At 35.6% G+C, this 17,425-nt stretch overlaps 1 non-coding gene across 1 annotated transcript; it reads right to left on the bottom strand.

The window, feature by feature from the left end:
* Window positions 1-15,559: 15,559 nt before the first annotated feature.
* Window positions 15,560-15,666, bottom strand: LOC145637687 (small nucleolar RNA R71). The gene has a single exon (XR_014114425.1). It is a non-coding gene; the product is annotated as a small nucleolar RNA R71 (small nucleolar RNA).
* Between the last annotated feature and the right edge of the window lie 1,759 nt (window positions 15,667-17,425).

The following is a 17,425-nucleotide window of genomic DNA, read 5'->3' as shown; positions in this document are numbered from 1 at the left end:
TTTTGACACAATGAAATTGTAATATTACAAGCATTTATTAATAATAAAATCTAAGTTTATCTATATACATTGGTTTGTTTATCAATTTTAGTGAAAAAAAGCAAAAAAGTTTTTTTTTTTTTTTTTTTTGGCATAAAGGGCACTGGTGACCGATCTAAGGAAAAAACCGGTGCATATAATAATAATGATGAAAAAAATGATGGAAAAGTGTTACCTAATAATCAAGAAGGTGTTCCTTAAGTTTGCAAAAGTGATACACAATGTCAGATAAAGTGTTACAATGTGATTGAAAAATGTTACTAAAGATTAGTAAGTGCTACATAAGAAATAAAAAGTAACACTATAAAAATGATACTAATAGTATAAACAGTGTTACATAAAAGGGTTTATAGTAACACTTTTAAAAGTGATACCATACGTGACCCAAAGTGTTACATAAGACCTTAGGTAACATGGGCGGATGTATCACCCACTAAAGTGTTACCTATTGTCTATAATAACACTTTTATCACTTTATGTAACACTTTTTGGGTGTTACTTAAGGTCAGTTATGTACTAGTGTAAAAAGGACGGACAAGTTCTACTGTCCATATCATCAGTTAGGGCGACACACAATAGAACACTGTATTAAGTTTAAGGATTTAATTCAGAAACTGATTGATAATAGAAAGTTAGTCCAAATTCCACAACAGAAAGATGCTACTATTAATGGAGTTTGGGACAGTGACGATGAGGACGTCTACCTCAAGGATATGGAAGAAACCCCTCTCTCAACAATATATCTAGTGGAAGATATTTGGGATGAAGAAGATTCACTCACAGATTTCCTCACAAGATCCGGGAGAATGCAACCTCCCATTACCGTACAACAACCTATTCCTACTACTTAGCAAGTTCCCATACTCATCATAGAAGACAACGATGTTGTCAAATAACTAAAGAAGACTAAAGTTGATATGAATGTATGGAAACTTTTAGCTACATCCCATCGACAAAGGTTGGCAGTGATGAGTGCTTTGGATAAAATAAGAATAGATTCTGAAACCATTCCTGAGGGTTTGGCTAACTTTCTCACAAGTAATATTCCTAGTCCCATCAGCTTGATAACCTTTTCTAACAAAGACCTACTTCCAGAGGGTGAAAAACATAACAAAGCATTAAATCTCACAGTAATATGCAAGAGGATGAATGTCCCAATGACTCTTGTAGATAATGGATCAGCGATTAATGTCTGTTCACTCGAAACTGCGACAATGTTGGGAATAAGGGATGAAGACTTGTCTCCGTCTACACAGGGAATAAGAGCATATGACAACACTCGCCGCCAAGCCCTTGGGACTATTACCATGAATGTAACGGCATGAGTCATAAAACATTCTACTACTTTTCAAGTAGTGGACATTAAAGCATCTTTCAACTTATTGTTGGGACGCTCTTGGCTTTACGACCTAAAGGTCATCCCTTCATCCTTCATCAACAAGTGAAGGCTATAGTTGGAGGAATCCCTATTACAATCGATGCTTCACCAATGAGAATCAAAGCTATTGAGAATCCCATCATAAATGTGGAGACGACGAAGACTTGTGGGGCTTTAACAAAGAGGTCTCCTTAATCAAGGAGGATGAAAGGACCCCTTTTCACTACGACCTCCATTTTAACATGACGGTAAATGCTATCCTCCAAAGATAGGGACACTTTCCTGGAATGACTCTTGGAAAGAAGAAAGGGATAGCAAAGCAAATGGGACTACCAAGCCTCCCTAAATTGGACACTTTCGGACTTGGTTTTGAACCGACTCTGGAAGACCTAAAGCGAGCCCAGGAAAAGGCCAATGCGCGTAGGAACGCTCGCACCTAAAAGAAAGCAATCCCAATGGATCATTATCCTCTTACCCTAAATGGACAATTCATGAAAGAGGGAGAGGCCTATCCATGCTATGAATTTCCTGAACCCTTTGTCAAGAATGGGATAAGAAAACAAGGATTTGAAATATTCTTGGATTACAACTTTCTAGATGATGTCCCAACTCCTATCCATGAGGAGAAAGCACCCCCATGCTTTGACTTTAATGTCATGGGACTTCTCTATGGGCATGAGAAGAATGAGCCAACTTATATTGAGGACAATTCCTTGCTCATTCAAATAGTACTACAAAGTGATAACATTGATCCTTCCAAGCTTATCACTCCAGCAGAGGGTCTAGTTCAAGGATGGCGAAAGACCGTGAAAGTGACTACTCCTAGTGGAAGAAAGATCTCCATAACAACTGGACAAGGACCAATGTTCGAAGAATCATCAGAGTCTTCCGTTATCGAGTCTTCTAAGTCCTTAGTTATAGCACTTTCTCCCAGTTCTTGTATTTTAGCACCTTCTCCTAGAATAGTTAGTAATCAAGTCCCAACGGACATAGCTTTATTTGATGTAATGGTTTTCGAATTTAATAATATGTCCTCTTTTGCTTACTCCTCGTGTCATTCTTTAACCCAAGATGACAAGCATTGCTTAACTAACAATGAAAATAACAAAGAAATAATTAAATCAATGGAAACACTTGAAAACAAAGCACCGGTAATTGAAGATACTGAAACGGTTGATATCTCAAAAGATCCAACCATTAAAAAAGAAGTTAAAATAGGACTAACACTTAATAAAGATGAAAGAACCGATTTTATTAATCTACTAAAAGAATTTATCGATGTATTCGCTTGTTCATATGAAGATATGCCAGGAATTAATAGAGAAATAGCTCAATAGACAATTCCACTAATTCCAGGAAGGGAACCTGTAAAACAAAATTTATGTCCAATGAAACCCGACGTAGCCCTAAAAATAAAAGAAGAAGTACAATAACAGATAACAACATGTTTTATCAGGGTATCCAAATACCCCGAATGGGTCGCAAATGTAGTCCTTGTTCCAAATAAGGATGGAATGGTACAAATGTGTGTCGACTATCGAGATCTAAATAAGGCAAAACCAAAGGACAACTTCCCTTTACCACACATTGATATTCTTGTAGATAATATAGCAAACCACGCACTTCTCTCATTTATGGATGGATACGCAGTAGGGGTGCTCATAACCGAGCACTCGAGATTTTGGGTACCCGAAAGTGCGGGTACCCAGAAGTGCGGGTAGTTATTTGAGAGGCCCATTACCTGGCTCGTTAAGTGCGGATACCCGTTTTTACCGGGTACCCGAATACTTAATATGCATGTTTTATTTTTTAGAAAAAAACACACATGTTAATATGGCCTTAAAACCTGCTCATTTTATATAAAAAAAAACCTTTTTCATCTAAAACAAAAAATTATGTGTTTATTAATTTAAAACAACAAAACAATCAAATAAATTAAAAAGTCCAAATAATATCTCAAAGCCACAAATCAAACTAAATGGGAGAGGGGATAATTTCAGTTTTTCTTAGGCCTTGATGAAGCCTCCTCCAAGATCTTAAAATCATTAGATTCACCATCTCCATATTTTAATGTGATTCGATTTTCCCCCATCAAGTCATCAGAAGACATTTTATGATCAAAGAATTAACAAGCGAAGTTTCAATAACTTGAGTATAATCAAACATAAGGAACGAAATTAACCTAAAAATTGTATATGAAAATAAGTTAGGTATAATCATACATAATCTGGAAATCAACCCCAAAAAAATTAGAAACCCCCCCCCCCCCCAAAAAAAATGATATTGAAAATAACTACTTCAGTACAATCACACATAATCAGTGAATTAACCCAACAAAATTCGAAAAAAAAAACCTCTAAAATGTTATTGAAAATAACTTAAGTATAATCAAACATAAGCAGCGAAATTAACCCAAAAAAAATTCGACAAAAAACCCTAAAAATGTAATAGAAAACAACTTGAGTATATCAAACATAAGCAAAGAAATTGACCAAAAAAATTCGAAAAAAATACCAACCTTACGCGGCTCACGGTGAGGGACTGACGGTCGACGGAAGTTTGCCTAAGAGGGAGGAGGGAGGTTTGCCTGAGAGGGAGGAAGGAGGTTCACTTGAGAGTTGAGAGTGTGTGTTTGGGAATTGAGAGTGAGCGAGGAGAGAGAAGAGGAGTAAGCTTGAGAATGTTGAGAAGCGGCAACTGCTTGTTTGAGGAAGTGAGGAGAGAGAAGACTAGAAGAAAGTAACCCTAATTCGAGTTCCAGCCAAGAAAATAAAAAAATATAATTAAAAAAAATTCGGGTATTTAACGGGTACCCGCAACACTCAAAGTCCAGCCCATTACCCGACCCACAAATCTGATATTTTAGCGGTCGGGTACCCGACCCGCAAAATTGGGAAAAAAAAATCAAAATTACCCGCCGGGTACTTTGCGGATCAGCGGGTTGGGTCAAACGGGTTGGGTATTTTTGAACACTCATAATACGCAGGGTATAATCAGATTCTCATGGTAGAAGAAGACATGGAGAAGACAACATTCATAACACCTTGGGGCACTTACTGTTACACGGTGATGACATTCGGGTTGAAAAACGTGGGTGCCACTTACCAACGAGCAGCGACTTCTTTACTCCATGACATGATGCACAAGGAAGTCAAAATCTATGTAGATGACATAATTATGAAATTAAAGGATCGCCCAGGGCATTTGGTAGCCCTAAGAAAATTCTTTGAAAGGTTAAGAAAATATAACATGAGGTTGAACCCATCCAAGTGTGCTTTTGGAGTCACCTTAGGAAAAATCTTGGGATATGTCATTAGCTCTAGAGGAATAGAGATAGACCCAACCAAGATCAAAGCAATCATGTTAATGCCATCGCCCAAAATCTAAAAGCAAATTCGGGGATTCATTAGCCGGTTGCAATACATAAGTAGGTTCATATCTAAGTTGACAACAATATGTGAACCGATATTCAAGAAGCTCAAGAAGAATGTGCCAGTAATATGGGACGATGAGTGTCAAAAAGCCTTTGAGAATATCAAATCCTATCTCTCTAATACTCCCGTATTAGCACCAGCACTCCCAGGAATCCCTCTTAGGTTGTACTTAACAGTCACAAAAGAGACAATGGGGGCTATGCTCGCACAAGAAGTAGAAGGAAAGGAGAATGCCATCTACTATTTGAGTAAAAAGATGCTCGGGTATGAAATACACTATACACCACTTGAGAAATTGTGTCTGGCATTAGTGTGGGCCACAACCAAGTTAAGACATTACATGCTCGTTCATATAGTCTTTGTAGTATCTCGAATGGATCCACTTAAGTATCTTTTCGAGAAATCTACACTAAATGGGCGAATATCAAGATGGATAGTGTAGAAGTCGTTCAAAGTGCGCCTACGTTAAGAATGTTGTGAATATGCTTGGAACTCATAGGAAGTGGGAATTGACATATACGATTAGGGACAACGATTAGGGACAAGGAAAGTAGGGAGCCGCCAACACGTTTCTAAGGAACTTGTAAACTGTTCACGGATCATAAAAAGGCAACCATTATTAATGGACAACGAAAGGAAACAACGATTGACCCGTGAAGGTTACACCCCATTCATATCCATGAGATTACTAACTCCATATGGTTCAGAACCACGAAAAGAGGATCGGGGATGATGATACAAAGTGAGTCATGGAGTCACATTCGCCCGCATTGGCCTCTACTCGATTCTTATAGTGAATAGTGATTCCTGCGATCTCAAAGGCATGCAAACAAAGATTCAATTTGCTCCAAACTATAATTATACTAAATTGGTTTAATATTAATGCAACACATTATTCTAAAATATTGTGACCACTTGTTTAAACAACTAGATTAAAATGGAACCTAAACCGGTTGTCCAAATTATCTTATTAGACGTGATTTTCAATTACATATTCCCTTTAGCATGCAATATGGTGATCAATATAACAATAGAATGAACATTAATATTGGAAGTAATTTAACAATAAAGCGTTAGTGAAATCAAAATCATAATAAACCTAATCATGATACTAGCAACAAGAATAAAATAAGAGTAATTAAGTGATTAATTACTCACTTTCCGCGTTTCCTTGAATTGCTACATTATGAATAAATTGTTAGTAACTTCAATAAAAATATAAATCAAATTGAAACAACTAAATTCAATAAAAATTAGAGTTGATTTGGTCCAAACCCTCAGTTAATTATACCTTTCCCCCCATGTTTAAGGACGAAGCCTCAGGTTAAGTATGGACTCCTTGGAGTGCTTAGGGGAAGTATTTTGAAAGAATAGAGAGGCTAGTGTTTAAGAGGGAGAAGATAATTATTTGATGATAAATCTTGTTGATGATTGAAAAAGGAGTGATATGACCTCTATTTATAATGAAAAAAGAAGGGTCGAAGAATTAAGATAAGATCCGAATTAAATCGGAATAAAACTCGATAGACTGCAGTTTTTGCGGTTTTTGTTTTTAGCATATCTTTTGATCCAGAAATCGGAATAAGATAAATAAGATATCGTTGGAAAGCTCTTGAAGTCTACTTTGTAATCCAATTACAATAAGATTAAAATATTTTGTATAACAAAAGATATTTTCGAAGTAGTGAGACGGTGTCAGTTTTGGATAGAGTTTGATATTTTATTCATATCATTTCCGTTATAGCTCGGAATTGAAATTATAATATATCATTGGAAAGATAATTTCAAGGAATATCCAAACATATAATATTTGGATAAAAACTATGAGGAACCAAAATAATATCTGTCTATCTTTGAACGTCTTTCAATTCGAATAGAATTAGTTTAGGACTTTCAAAAAGAAAGTTTTATTTAATTTCAAACTCTTTAATCTTATCTTTTCAAAAAGGATAATTAAGATATTTTAGAAACTTATAGAAGCTTCTATTAATCCTAATTGGTTTAGGAATGGGATTAAAGCTTTTGGACCCTCCACATGATCATTGGGTCGTAGGTAAGGTGGGCTTAGGTTCGGTTTGGGCTCAGTTTAGTATTTTGACCATAACTTATTCGTTATAACTCGGATTTGGGCTTATAATATATCTTTGGAAAGATATTTTCAATCCCCATCCAAATATTTAATAATTGGACTCAGTTTAATAAACTGGACTAAACGTTTTTATAAAAAGGACACGAAATGAATGATTTTAAAGGACACAAAATAAATTATTTTGGGTTTAAAGGCATGAAAGAGGAAAATAAGTGAAGGTTTGGGGAAATGGGCTAGGAATTGGGTTGGTTTATGAAATGGAAATATGGATTTAATCACTCTAAGATTAAATACTCAACCCGAACAATAATGGCGGTGAAAGGTTGTTCATCATCAGGTTTGGTTTTGGGGAGACATTTTTAGGTGTCTACAAATAGTCAACTTAGCCCAATTCAATGTAAGATTCATGCCCCAAAAGGCTATTAAAGGATACGTGGTTTCAGATTTCTTAGCAGATTTCCCAATAGAAGATTCCACACCTATACACGAGAATGATTTTCCAGACGAAGATTTGATGGTCATAGAAGACGATACTTGGACTCTATAATTTGACGGTTCCTCAAACCAAAAGGGATGTGGTATAGGGATATTATTGGTACCACCAAAAGAAGAACATATTCCAATCTCCATAAAGCTGGATTTGGACGTTACCAATAACGCTGCAGAATGTGAAGCATGCGTGGTAGACCTCGAAACAACATTGGCGTTGGGAGTAAAGAAACTTTGAATTTTTGGGGATTCTTCGTTGATCATCAATCAAATTTCCAAGAGATGGAAAGTAAGAAGTGAAAGCTTTGCCCCTTACCAAACTGTAGACACCCATTTGTGTCTCCCAAAAACCAAACCCGGTGATGAATACCTTTCGCGTCAAATCATAATGGAATGAAGTGAAAGTGTGGAAAGTCTAATGTTATGGTCAGTTTTTACTAAAAATCTTTCTTTCTGTTTTTGAAAACCTGCTCTATTTTATGAAAATAGCCAGCCCAGTTCAGTTTGGTCAATGACAAGGGTCCAATAATGGTGTAGTTGGATGGGGCTCGAAAAGAGCTTTCCAACGATATATTATAAGCCCAATTCCGATGAATAATGAGGAAGTTATGGTCGGAATACTAAAATGGGCCCGGTTTGGTTTTTATATGCGGCCCAATGGTCTAGAGGAGAGTCTATTATTAATTATCATTCCTAAAGCAATTAGAATTGATTATAGTCTTCTAGAATCATCTAGAAGGTTCTTTTAAATCCTAATAGGATTAGGATTGATAATTATGTTTTATGAGTTTTATCTGTAATAAAAGAAGTGTTTTATATGAAAATACGATTTTACCCTTAACACGGATTTTACGACTCGATTTTATAAAAAAAAATAGATTCCGCGTTGAAAACCTCCTCGCAGCGCCTGGCGACGAGGTGTTTTATTATCGATTCCGAGCTATTTTCTTATAAATAGGGCCCTGGACCTCCGTTTTTCAATATCCAAAATTCTCTTATTCTTCTCTCTCTCTAAGCTAAAGTTTATTTTCTCTCTCCCTCTTTCTAGCCTAACCTTTTACAAACACAATTCCTCATACATTAGCAATAGACACATCTAGCCAAGTTCGAAGTTGCCTTTGCCCTAGACGTGAAAGGTTTGATATTTCTGAGGGTTTGGTCCCAAATCTCTATTTTTATTATTTAATTTAATTGTTTGTTTTAATATTTTCCTTGAAGTTACTAACGTGTGTATTTTGTTATTAGAAAGAGATACGAGGCATCGAAGTAAGTAATTTAATTGTTTAATTGATATTTTGATATAGAAATCATGTTTAGATTATTATTTTGATTCTTAGTATCATGTTAGGATGTTTTATTGCTTCCTTGTATCATGTTTAGGGTTAATTAATATTTCTAATATCAATTATGATTTTTATGATGCTTCCTATTTTCTTTCTTAGTATCATGTTAGTATCATGTTAGGGCTAAAGCTTTGATTTTTATTGTTTAGTGAAATGCTAGGGTTTGTTATTAATCTTGTTAGTATCATGCCTAGGATCTTGCTATTATTATTATGCTTTAGCATGATTATCTTTATAATTGTTATGATTATTGTCATAATTATTGTTATGATGATTATTATGATTAATATTATGTTGCTTGATGCTTATTATTGTTATTGCTTGATCACGCCTTTTATGCATGTTTAAAGGGAATTTGTACTTGTAATCACGCTTAATAAGATAATTAATAATCTTGTTTAAGTTAATATGATTATAATTCAAGTGATCACCAATAATAGATTTATTTGTGCATTAATATTCAACCAACATAGATAAACAGGTTTAGGGTTAAATTTATTGATTGCATGTTAGTCAGAAAGCGCACATGAATACGAGTAGAATAAAGTAGAGCCTATTATTAGGGCGAGTTCTTTCTCTTTTAGATTGGATTCGTACCCTCATCCCCGAACACCAGTCATGGTTTCAGGCCCAATGATCTAGAGGATGGCCTATTATGAATTATCATTCTTAATGCAATTAGGATTGATTATAGTCTTCTAGAATCTTCTAGAAGGTTCTTTTGAATTCTAATGTGATTAGCATTGATAATTGAGTTTTATGAGTTTTATTTGGAATAAAATAAGTGTTTTAAATGAAATTACAATTTTACCCCTCGTAAGGACTTTTACGTTTAATTTTATCAAAAAATATGAAAATGTGTGGAAAATCGCCTGCAGCGCCACCGAACGCTAGGCAAGGCCTGTCGCGTGGCGACAGAGGCAGTTTCGGCGCCAGCGTCGTGTTTTATTCTTCTTAGAACTCCGATTCTTTTTTATCTATTCCGGACTATTTTCATTATAAATAGCGTCTTTAGATCTCTGTTTTTAATCACCAACTCTCATCAAGAAAATCTTGATACTGTCTCTCTCTTATTCTAAACCAACCCTTTTACAAACACAAAATTCCGCATTCACAAGATCTAGACACACCTACCCCAATTCGAAGTTTCCTTCTCCCTAGACGTGAAAGAAAGAGGTAAGAGGCATCCAAGTAAGTGTTTTAATTGTTTTATTGATATTATGGTCATGTTTATGTTGTTATTTTGATTCCTAGTCCTGTTAGGATGCTTTTTCCTAGTATCATGTTAGGATGCTTTTTTTAGTATCATGTTTAGGGTAAAGAATATAATGTCAATTATGATTTCTATGATGCCTCTTATTGTCTTTCCTAATATCATGTTAGTATCATGTTAGGGCTAAAGCTTTGATCTTTATATTGTTTAGTGACATGCTGGGGTTTGTTATTAATCTTGTTGGTATCATGCCTATGATCTTGCTATTATTATGCTTTAACATGATGATGATTATTTTTATGATTCATGATTATTTTTAATTATTTTTATTATGATTGTTATTTTATCTATGATTATTATGTTGTTTTATATTTATTTTTATTGCTTGATCACGCCTTTTATGCATGTTTAAAGGGAATTTATACTTGTAATCACGCTTAATAAGATAATTAATAATCTTGTTTAGGTTTAATTTTATTATAATTCAAGTGGTTGCCAATAATAGATTTATTTGTGCATTAATATTCAACCAACATAGATTAAACAGGTTTAGGGTTAACCTAATGATTGCATGTTAGCCAGGAAGCGCACACGAATACGAGAAGAATAAAGTAGAGGCCTATTATTAGGGCAGGTTCTTTCTCTTTTAGATTGAATTTGTACCTTCATCCCCGAACTTTCAGTCTTGGTTCCAGACCTATTGGAGTTAACGATCTCTTGGATCGTTAAGGGGTGTAACCTTCACCCTGTGAACGGTTTACAAGTTTCTAAAACTTGTTGGCGACTCTTTTGCTCTAGCTTCCTTCCCTTAGGACGCCACCATGTTTAAGTATATGATCACAGCGGGGTTCAAGTTTAGGGTAGTGCTTGAAATATCCCCTACAATTAGCAAGGTTTAGTTCATGTCCAACCTGGAGGCATTGGAATGGGATTAAACATTTACTTCGTTATCTTCAAGGTACGAAGGATATGGGTTTATTTTTCTAAAGTTGTCCAAAGAAAATTTGATTGGTTTTGCAGATGCAGGTTATTTATCTGATCCTCATAATGGTCGATCGCAAACTGCATATGTGTTCACACATGGTAGTACTGCCATTTCTTGGCGTTCTATGAAACAAACCATTGCAACTACGTCTTTTAATCATTATGAGATTTTAGCAATTCACGAGGCTAGTCGTGAATGTGTATGGTTAAGGGAAGTAGTTCAACATATAAAAGAAGTTTGTGGCTTATCATTCGGGAAAGAGGCACCGACAACTTTATATGAGGATAATGCAACTTGTATTGCTCAATTTAAGGAAGGATACAGCAAAGGTGACTAAACAAAGCACATATTACCCAAATTTTTCTTCACTCGTGATCTTCAGAAGTTTGGAGATATAAATGTTTTGCAGATTCATTCAAGTGAGAATTTAGCAGACCTATTCACTAAGGCTCTTCCAACCGCAACCTTTAAAAAGTTAGTTTATCGTATTGGATTGCGTCGTCTCAAAGATCTTCAGTGATATAATAATGAGGGGGAGTAATTGTGCACTGTACTCTTTTTCCCTTATCCATGGTTTAGTCCCACTGGGTTTTTCCTGGAAAGGTTTTTAATTAGGCAGCATATAAGCGCATTAAATCTTTCGTAGATAATGGGCATCCAAGGGTGAGTGTTACAAATAATAATGTATGCCCATTATAGCTTGTAATTATCTCTTTTATGACTATCTTAAGTATGATTTTAATAACATCCTTGTAACCCTCCATATGTCATTAGTTCACATTAACCCTCTCATGAATGAACTTTTCATTGCCCATATAGGTTACAATGTTTACATCATGAATATATATAGATGGCTCATGAAATGGATGAATAGAGACAACACAATTACCTATCTACATCTCTCTCTAATATTCTCCCTTTCCCCTTATTTTATAATAAAAACAATAATACTAAAACCAATAATGAAACAAAGTAATGAATCAACGTCATCTAAGATCTAAAACTAAAGCTAACAGTCTAATATGGAGTATACGAACTAAGGTAGTACGAGTAATTAATAAAACTAAAACAAAGAAAATAAAGTAAAAGGTCTGACAAAAGAAACTAACTCCTAAAACCCAATCTTACTGAAAAAAACTAACGGGGTGTTTGGTTCGCATAGGGAATCGGAATGGAATGAATCCAGGGAATAAAGGAGAAAGCAATGAGTTGACTCTAATTTAGCCTGGTTGTTTGGTTGTCTACATGAAACGGAATGAAATGTTCATTGATTCCCTTTGTGACTGTTTGGTTCAGGCTGGGGAATCAAAGTATGAGTTTTAAAATTTCTTTTTATTTTTCCCAATAATAACCTGTTTCTTCATGAAATAAAAATTGAAGAACCGATCATGAAAAAAAATGTAATAAACATGTATCATATTTTCTTATAAATAAAAGAAAAATTAAGAAACAAATAAAATATAACTCCAAATACATATATATTATTAATACACAAAACAAAATTATTATTTATACATATAAAATTATAAATCAATATATACATATTCATCAGTAGCAAGCTACTTTGTCTTCCCCAAATCAATATATTCATTTTCATATTCATAGAGGTTGTCGTCCTCTCCAAAAAATTTTAAAAAAAAGTTAAAGAAAGTACCAGTAGCATTCTTCATCCTCCCCAAAATAAATAAAAAAAAATTAAAATACAAACCTTGAAGAAACAAGCTGCAATAAACTCTTACAGATCTCACAATTCAAGAAAAAAAAATAAAGGCAATTTGACCTTGTGTTCTTCATCCTCCCCAAAAATTTAAAAAAATAAAAAATCTTAAAGAAACAAGCAGCAGTAAACATCACTTACACACAATGACACAATAGTTCAAGAATTCATGAAAAAGAACAAAAAAAAAACAAGTTCTTCGGTCGCCGAAGGTCGTATCCTGTCCATCAAAGGTTGTCATCGATGCAAGTTATCCGGTCGCTGCTGTGATGGCCGGAGGTTCAGGTGACGACTATTAGAGGTTTTAGGGTTTAAGAGAAGAGAGAGACTGATTGAGTGATGGGTAATGAGGGGGGAATGGGAATGGGAAAGTGTAGGGGGAGTAGGGAATGTGAGTACAGGGTTTTTGGGTTAAGTCAAAAATAAAAAGGGGTAAAGGGAATGATAGAAATTAATAAACAAAGGACAACAAACGGAATCATTCCCATTCCCTTTCTTGACCCCCCCCCCCCCAAACCAAACGCTTCCTAAAATTAAAGACAAAATAGTTAAGCTAACCTCCTTTAATCCTACGTACTCCCCCCTTTTTATAACAAAGCTAATGGGCTTTTTAACAATAAAAACCCAAAAGTCTAAACATCAAACCGACTTAAGCCCCGTTCTTTAGAGTTGCTCTGCTTTGCTCTTCTCAAATCAAATCTACTCTGCTCTGCTTTATTTTCAAATAATAATTAATAATAACAATAATAATAATTAGTATTCAATAGTAATTATTAATATTGCATTGATGATTGATATGTCCATTTTATATAGTAATTTACCCCCGTCCCTTGGTCATAATTAGTAGTGTTTTTGGCTCTCTCGAGCCACTTTTATTACTAATTTGTGTTTTCGTAGTCTTTGTTGAGTTTTGTAGGAAATTGCGCCTTTAGAGCATTTTCTCGGGTTTTTCATGGAGCGACTACGGGAATTAGAAGAGCACGACCATCTTTGAAGCCCAAGGCCAGTTAGAGTCATCGAGCCGGTGATTAAGGGCTCGGTAATTGGGATTCCGAGGTATTTGGACCGAGTATTCAAGACCCGAAGAGGAAATCCGGATTGGGCCGAGAAATCAAGCCCAATCGAAGTCCGAGCCTCAAAGTGAAGCAAGGGCCCGATCGGGCAAGGATTAGCACGATCGGGCGCGGCATGCTTGGTGCTGGTGTGTGGCCTATAGCGCGCCCGATCGTGCGAGCTTCTAGCACGATCGGGCAACGCTGCTGAGAAGGAGCGCAAGGAAAAAGGCGGGCCCGATCGGGCGCGTGTTTTCTCAAGACCTGATTAGTTAGTTTTAATTTTTTCTTTAGGGAACGTTTAAGTACGAGATTTGTACGTAATTTTTTATTACCTTCTTTCTTAGACTTTCTCTCTCTACTTAGAATATTTTCTCTCTCTTAAATTCTCTCTCAACTTTTGTTCTTAATTACTTCCATTAATCCAGTTTTCTTTTGGTAACAATTTCTTCTCTTTTAATTTCAGCTATTTTACTTACTTCTTTGATTATGCTTTGTTTTATTTATTTGATTAGTTTAGCTATGATTATGTGTGATTAGTTTCATTCTAGGGTTTATGGGGATCCATAATTAATATGAAGGGATAATTTGTTATTATTGATTATTGATATTGCATGATAATTTCTTATTGAATTGTTTTAATTCTTTGCAATTAGATTATGAATCGAGCAGATGTAATTTGATTGTGAATGTTTAGCAATATTGAATTGATGAATCGAGCAGATGTTAATTTAATATTAAAGGCTATTTTCAATAGGAACTTAGATCTAGTAAATTGCGAGAACCTGTTAGATCTATGTTGATTAATAAATTGCGAGAGCCTGTTAATCATGTTATTTGTGCATTGTTAATTATTAATTACTTTGTTTTATCCCGGGATATTAATTATTGGTGAACCTGTGACTCTAGGCTTCCTTATTATTGTTTCTTTTCTCCCTAAACTTATTCTTCGTAGTATAGAATTTATTCCCAAAAATATTGGTTACTTAGATAATTTAGATTATAATAAATAATTAGGAGTAAAAAGACTTGTTTCCCTGTGGAGTTCGACCCTACTTCCCTATATACATTAGTTAGAGGATTTAGGTATTACTTTTGATTAGGGGATACGACTTTACCCTGTCAAAATTTGGCGCCGTTGCCGGGGAAACGGTTTTATTTTTGTTTTCTGATTATTTTTTGTAGTCTAGATTATCCCCTTTTGTCTCAGAGAACGCTAGTTCTTTGAGGCAATTCTCATATTTGTCTTTTAGTTCTTTGTTTATGCCCAGGTGTTCCAGATCAGGTTACATCCCATTCGACCCTGAGATCGAGCGATCTTTTCATAGGCAAAGGAAACTCTATAGACAAATTCTGGCGGGTTCTAAGAAGGACAACAGTCGAAGAGATCCTCCCTCTGATTCTAGTGACACAGATATTCCTTCAGATTCAGAATCAGAGATGACGGCCCAGAAGAAACTCAGTGACTACTCGCAACCAAAGCTCACAGATTTCCCGCACCTTACTCCCACTCCGGCTCTAGATGGAGTTCAATTTGAGATCAAGCCCCAATTTATCAGTATGATAGAGAGGAAGCAATTCAGTGGAGCTATGGGTGAAGATCCTAATCTTCACATCGCAGATTTCTACCAATATTGTAACACCATTAGACAAGTCGGGGTCACGCAAGACCAAATCAGGGAGATTCTTTTCCTTTTTCATTATGTGGCAAAGCTAAATTATGGTTTAATGATTTGAATAGAACTGCACTTGGTATTACTGACTGGGAAACTCTTGCCTTGAATTTCTATAATAAATACTATCCTGCAGAGAGAACAGCGGTGCTAAGGAGTGATATTCAGAACTTCGCTCAAGAGGCCGACGAAATATTATATGAGGCTTGGGAGAGGTTCAAGGATCTACAGAGAGAGTGCCCCCACCACAATCTAGCACAATGGAAATTGATCCAAGCATTCTATAATGGCTTGGAAATTCTTCTAGATCAGTGCTAGATTCTGCAGCTAGTGGGAGGTTCATGAATTTAAATGTGGACGATGCAGGACAGGTTATCAAAGACATGGAAATACACAATTCCCAATATGGGAATCCGAGAGGGTTTGCAAATAAAGGAAAACATAATGTCGATTCCGTATCCTTTTTGCAAGCTCAATTAACGTCTATTTGTCAAAAATTAGATAATCTTACTATTGCTCCTAACTCTGTAGTTAATGTTTCTGCTGTTGCTAACAATGAAGCTTTTTGTGAAAATTGTGGAATTGTAGGTCATTGGGAGCAAGATTGTAGGAGCTCTATGGAACAAGTTAATGTCTTTCAAACCTATAGGCAGAATAACCCCTATTCCAATTCTTACAATGCCGGTTATAAAAATCATCCATATCTTTCATACCGGAGCACCAATGTACAAAATCCTCCACCTCCACAGCAATCACAACAGCAAATCCCACTACAGCAAAAATATTATCATCCTAATTCCGGCCAGAAAAGCCAAGCATCACCCTCATCATCTTTCGACCCTGCCATGACAGAAATTAGAGCAATGCTTACCAATATGCAAAAGCATATGGAGAGTAGGGATGCGCAAATTGATTCTATCCTAGCCCATAATAAAATCATGGACAATCAAATTGCACAACTTTCATCTACCCTACAATCCCGTCAGTAGGGAGCTCTACCATCATAACCTATCCATCCTACAGATCATGCCAATGCAATCACTCTAAGGAGTGGTTCACATTATGATGGACCTCCTATTCCAAAGGAAGATAGACCAGTTCCTGATCTAGATTCCTCTATACCAAACGCTAATCATGCTAGCCCTGCAGGGCTACAAATAGATACTAACCCTACTAATGTTTCTATGCAGGTTAAATCGCAGGATAAGGGAGGAGATAAACAAATAGATACTAACCCTACTAATGTTTTAGAGCCCAGTTATCAACCTTCCATTCCCTAATAGACATCTAAAGAGTAAGCTTGATAAACAATTCGGTAAGTTTTTAGAGGTTGTGAAAAACCTGCAGGTAACAGTTCCTTTTACTGACTTAATCAATCAAGGTCCTTGCTTATGCTAAATTTATGAAAGACATTCTGACTAGGAAAAGGGCCTTTAATGAAGTAGAAACTGTAGCTTTCACAGAGGAGTGTAGCGCCTTATTGCAAAACAAATCCCCTCCTAAATTAAAGGATCCCGGTAGTTTTTCTATCCCTTGTCATATAGGGAATGTTTTTATTGATAAAGCTTTGTGTGATTTGGGTGCTAGTGTCAGTGTCATGCCATCGTCTATCTGCGCTAAACTTAATATGGGAGAATTAAAAGTTACTAATATAACTTTGCAAATGGCAGATCGTTCGGTAAAATACCCCTTAGGTATTTTAGAGGATGTACCTGTCAGAGTTGGTAAATTTTTTATTCCTGTTGATTTTGTTGTTTTAGACATGGCAGAGGATACACAATTATTGATGTTAAAAATGGTAAACTAATCCTTTCTGTAGGTGACGACAATGTTACTTTTAATTTAGGGAAGGTTTTGAAAGGGCCTATGCTAGAGGAGAATTTTGCTATATTGATGTAATTGATATAATGGATGACATTTGTGATGATAGCTTGCCACAGGTTCTTGTGAAGGATCCCCTAGAGGAAGTTCTCTGCGGGAATTTATCTATAGACAATGCAAGCGTTTGGGGTA

This window comes from Chenopodium album, chromosome 6 (genome assembly GCF_948465745.1).
Source record: "Chenopodium album chromosome 6, dcCheAlbu1.1, whole genome shotgun sequence".
NCBI classification, from domain to species: domain Eukaryota; kingdom Viridiplantae; phylum Streptophyta; class Magnoliopsida; order Caryophyllales; family Amaranthaceae; genus Chenopodium; species Chenopodium album.
This window is presented reverse-complemented; position numbering and strand designations above follow the sequence as displayed.